Below are 6,000 nucleotides of genomic sequence, written 5' to 3' on the forward strand. Positions count from 1 at the left end.
CAGGATATAACCTCTTTATAAAGACGAATTTGCACATATTTCTTCTGGAAGCAATTCTAGCTTGCAACTGCAGTTCGTTGGGTTCTGGTTAATCCAATTTAACCAGGGAGTAGAGAGGGCTCCCTAAGTGGTGTTTATTTTTCTTAGGCCCCATGATGATTCCCTGGAAGTCTATTCAGTTTTCTGCCGGGCTCTGGGTTCCAAAGCATCCCCATTTTGTGCTATTAGCTACATTCTTCCCTAACTTATCACCTTGTTCTATCCTGCCCCATTATTGAATGTACATTACTTCAATGAAGCAAAATTAAAATATCAGCACAGCATTTCTGTTTTGATACCTAATTATGTGGCAATTAGATATTTGACATTTGGGATGTTTTGATATTTTTACAAGCTTGTACTGAGAAGAGCTAATTTGCATTTCAAAATAGAATTTTACTAGCGGGGAATCCACACCAAGAAGACAGAATCAAAGATTATTTTCTGGTAGTGACAGCACCACAAGGATGCACATCTTAGTTGAACAAACAGCTTTCTTAAAAACAACCTAGATGCATGCAGGTTTCTTCTTCCCAAGGGGCATTAACAGGCTTCTGGTCTTTAGCTGAACCATATGAGAAGGTTCATCAAAGAGAAAATTATAAGCTGTTTGTAAGCAAATAGTTTTATCACAAGAAAAGTAATGTTGAATCATTAACATATTTGCTAAACTACATCATTTCTGTGCTGATTCAAATATTTCCAAAAATACCTTTGAGTTTTTACCATTATTTAAACCCTGTGTTTTCTATCCCAAACTCTAAACCCATCTTTCAATTGGAAACACCTATTCCCACAAAATTCAAAAGAATGTTAGTGAGTTTCTGCAGTGAAAATATTTCTTATATTTAAAAAATTAAATTACAGAGCCCATTATGTCTGGTGGACCACATCGTGTCCAATAGAATCATTTTTACAAGGGTAAATCAAATTACAAAGCATGCCAGCTCACACGTGGTACATTGTTGTCACACTATTGGCCAATTGGCAAAATTTTATATTAGATCTATTAGCACATCTTGTAAATTTAGTTTTCCAACAATGCTCACCCACTAAGTTCCTAGAGTTTATTCAAGATCTCAGAGACATAACCAACAGGCACTACAAATTGTCTACCCAAAGCTCTCTTGACATCTTCGGTCACTTGGGAGCCCCATCAGCCTAGAAGTGAAAGAGCAGAATGAACACTCATTTGTGCCTGTAGTTGGGAAAATGCAACTTCACCTTGGGATGAACGCGCAGCATTCTACATGCCCACAAGATGGCAGTATTGCCCCAGGATGTTAATGCAACCACCTTGGAGCGTATTGGACCGTTGGCTGCAGAGCCTGAACTATTAATACTAGTGAAAAGCCAAAAAGACACCAAGCACAGGAGTGAAGAGAGTTGCACAAGGAGTGTAGAAAGCCTGGGAAGTAGAAATCTGGGTCAGCTTCCAATTCAAGGATTGTGTTTGTAGAAATATTGTAATTTTATGCATCCAAGTGCTGGTCAGTTCTTGAGAAAGAACCAAACGAAACTTATGGGCCCTTTTGATTTTGAATTACATTTTCCTATGGCTTATCTTATCCAGGGCTTTCTTTTAGGAATAAAGTTTCAGGACAAACCCATGAATAACCCAGTGCATCACAAAGCTGACTTGAGAAACTTAATGGCCAGGTGCAGTGACTCACACCTGTAATCCCGGTGCTTAGGGAGGCTGAGGTGGGAGGATCACTTGAGGCCAGGAGTTAGAGACCAGCATGGGCAACATAGAGAGACCCCATATCTACAGAAAATTTTTTTAAAAAAATTATCTAGGCATGATGAAACACGCCTGTAGTCCTAGCTACTCAGGGGACTGAGGCAGGAGGATCACTTGAGCCCAGGAGTTTCAGGTTGCAGTGAGCTGTGATTGCACCACGGCACTCCAGCCTGGGCCACAGAGGGGGACCCTGTCTCTAAGAAAAAAAATTAAAATAAAAAGACTTAATCATTGGAAGATAATAATTTTTCAAGAAATGCATAAATTAAAAAAATATTCATATTTGTGAAGATGGATTTATTTTACTTTCTTAAGTCTTAAAATGTTTTGGTGCATTAATGATGTTACCATCAGTTCCTTATACTGTTACTACTTTGGATGATTACAGTATCACTGGACATGGTCATTTCTTTTTTAATTTCTTAGTCTAAATATATGCTTGGTTTATACAATCTGGATGTAGTGTTTCAACATGTGGGAGGCTCAGGGGTGTGTATGCAAGTGTGTGAGTGAGCTTCTGTGGTACCCTGGGAAATTTATTTTAAAAAGGCAAAGACAGGTCTTAGTGCCTTTGGATATCCCCTGCTGTCCATCCTCTGGCCTTCCTACCCCTGGTTATCTACAGAGCATAAGGATTTGTCAAGAGGACAAATTCCAGCAACGCTAAATCAGACCACATAGATTCTATGTTCCACAAGAATAGCCCTGCTTTTATCTTAGGAAAGAAGAATTCTAGGCTCTTTGATTATGTGGGATGGGTTACTAGGGAAAACCAGCAACCATCTTGCTTTGACAGGGGCCAGTTAGTTTGAGTAATGCACAGTGTAAGTCCTGAAGTCTAGGGCTGGAACTGAGAAAATCAAAAGAAAAAATGAGGAAAGTATGTTTTTTAAAAAAATATATGGCATAAAGTTAGACTAAACAAAATTTAAAAAAACAACATTCATTATTGACATTATAAACTGGCATACCCTTTTTAGAAAACAAAATGTGAAAGACTTTAAAATGTTTCTATACTTTTACCTAGTAAGTACACTAATGAGAATTACTCTAAGAGAATAATTCAATAGAAAAAAAAGCCATGTACCACAACATTTACCTAAGTTCTTTCATTTGTACCATTCCTTCAAATAAAGTAATTTGGTACCAGCACCCGCCCCCGCACTGAAAAAGAGCCATATGCAAAAATATTCTTTGTATTAGTATCTATAATTCTTAAAAATTGGAAAAATTAAATGTCAAACATTATGATATAATGGTGATCAGATTAAGGTGTACCTAGACCCTGAATGAAACTTTAAGTAACATTAAAAATAAGCATAAATACCATTTAGTAACATTTTTAAAACGCTAGTCTCATGAGGTATATTGAAAAATGATCTGCATGTCCCACCATCTGCAATGGGACAAGGAGCACAGTCCCTGTGCTGCAGGTCAGGGCTATCCCAGTTGTAGCCATGGACTCCTCTCCAAACAGTGCCGGTGCCCTGTATGCTCAGGGGCAGCAAATGGATTCAGGGTATAGCTGTGTCTCTCGAGAGAGTCCCGTAATCAGCATCTGTCTGACCACTTTTGCAGCAGAAATGAGCTTGGTGTTAGGACATCCATGACAGTGGACTGAGCTTCCAAGTGAATGGCCATTTGGTCTCAGTCATGCTGAGAACTCGCCTGTATTCCTGAGTGCAATCTGCAAAATGGAAACAAAGAAATCATAACTGCCCCTCAATCTCCCCTTTCTCACCTGGCACTGATCTGAATTAGTGGAACAAAAGATGCTATAAACGAGCAAAGAGAAATAAACTCTACCCTTTTTACAAAGTTGTATCAACTTTGCAGATCACCAACTTTAGTGGTTATATAGGTTAAAAACTTGACTTCCTTATAGACTCCCTTCCTCCCACCAGCTAACAGACTTCTTACCTTCCTCCCCTTGCTATCTACATAGATGGCAAACTCGTTTTCCTATTAGTCAAAATCACACACAATTAGTGAGGTAAATTGGTTGAAATAAATCATATCATGTATTCCAAAACCAAATATTAATTATTTATGGATAGGGTAACAAGTTATTTGTGAGGGTTTTTTTTTTTTGGTCAGGTCTTCCCTGCAAGAGTCCAAATAATTGATAGTTAATTGTCTATTGATTTTTGTGCAGATACAGTGTAATATAAGCTGATAAAATTCCGGGTTCCTAACCACATAGCCATCAGAATCAAAGCGATAGGACAGGGAAAGCAATAGGACTGGGAGAGGTTGCCCTGACTCAGCAAGCTCCCTCCAGTATATCAGGTTCACCTTGAGGCACTAAATGGCTCCTCCAACTTTATTTACTAAAGATCCTACTGTTGCCACTGCCACTGCCCTGGGTGAACAGTCAGAATGAGGGAAATTCAAGTCAACTGTGGTTGTCTGCAAATGTCAGTGACAAAGACTTTAATTATTTTGTGAATCATTTCTTATGTAAGTTAGAATAAATATTGTAAATTATCTAGAAGAGATTAATTCTGGTTTTGTAACCATATTGGATGAAAAAGGAATTGCTGGTGAGTTATTAAAATAATTCTAAATGCCATGTAGCTTTTATGTAGAAGCTTCCCCCCCGACCCTTCTACTTTCAACATAAGAGATACTTAAATTTTGAGTTGTTCTTTAAATGCTGGTCATGTTTAATCCTTGTCAAGTTTTGAAGTATGAGTAGAAAATGACAGAGGCACAGATTGTGAATTAAGTGCTGTTTCAATTAAAAGTGTCATGGAGGCCCCTGTGGCTTACCTGTGCATGGCTGGCTCACGGGGGAGTAAACTAGGGAGTGGGATGGAGGTGGGGGATGGGGCCAGAAGAAAGATGGATATTGAGCTGAGCTTGAGAAAGTCACTTTCCAGGGACTATGACCAGTACCATGTTGCTCCCAAGAGGGCCAGGCCTCAAACAGCAGCCAAATTCCCAGTGACTACGAGGCCAGCATCTAGAAAGGAAGAGAATTAAAAACAAAACCAAAACCAGGCATCACTTTCCTAGATTAACTTTCTTTTCCTTGTGTTGCAATGGTTTTATACATGAACGGGCTACATTTGCCTCTGCAGCCAAAATAATTTCCATCTTATATTGTGCCTATGGTAAATGAATTGGAACTCAAGCCTTCAGAGTTTAAAGAGCTGTTACAGCTCTGTGTGCGAGCCAGGACTGAGGGGCTGCACGCATCGGTAAATCACCACTGTGCTCTTGTGTGGTCCAGGGCCAAGAATGTAACCATCCTCCAGAAAGTAATGGAAGATTCCAAACTTTTGGAATTCCAAAATTTTGTACTTCTTATTAGCAAATTCGGGACATAAAAGTCACGTGCATTTAAAAAAAAAGTTAATTCAGGACAAAACAGACACATGCATTTAAGAAAAAAAGTAATGACATTACTCTGGAAACAAGACACATGATGTGTGTTTCAGTGCCAACCAGATGATTAGCAAATGGTCTGTGCATAACCTCCACTCACAAACACTGAGGAGATTTACTCCAGGCTTCTCTGCCTTCTCTCCCATATTGATAAATAGGTAGGATCATGTTTTAGTATCTTGCTCAAAGAAACATACATATGGCAGGCCTGTATTCTCACCAAATTTTCCTTTTGCTCTTTGAAAACTCAAATGGAGGGCCAGTGAGCGTCATGGCTGGTCTACCTTACTTAAAAGAGGAGGATTTTTTTAAATTAAAATATATGGAGTTCACTAAGAACAGCATATCAAACCCATGTATTCAGTGCTAAACAATTTGCTAAAGTTAATAAAGTTAACATTTTGTTGTAAATTTTTTAAGAAATAAAAGATTAAAATTAAACTTCAAGTTCCCCATTTTTTTCTTCCTGGTGCTGTTCTCTCTCCCCCTCCCAAAATAAAATCACAGTCACGACTTTGGTGTGTGCCTGGTCAATGTGTCTGTACCACACCATATGCATAAATATATCGATGAAAAATGAATTTTGTGGGCATTTTATAGAATTATATAACTCTTATACCTCAAGTAATGGTCTCTAGCTTGAATTTCTTCTCAATGTTGTATTTGATTTCCATCTATGTACTTATGGATTTGGATAATTTATTTAATATATTTAATACTGCCATGCAATAGTTCATCCTATGAACAGTGCTATAATCTATCCATTTTCCTATTCCTGGACATTGGATTATTTCCTTTTTTTTTTGGTTTTACCTCTACAATTATGC

This window comes from Eulemur rufifrons, chromosome 7 (assembly GCF_041146395.1).
Source record: "Eulemur rufifrons isolate Redbay chromosome 7, OSU_ERuf_1, whole genome shotgun sequence".
Lineage (NCBI taxonomy): Eukaryota > Metazoa > Chordata > Mammalia > Primates > Lemuridae > Eulemur > Eulemur rufifrons.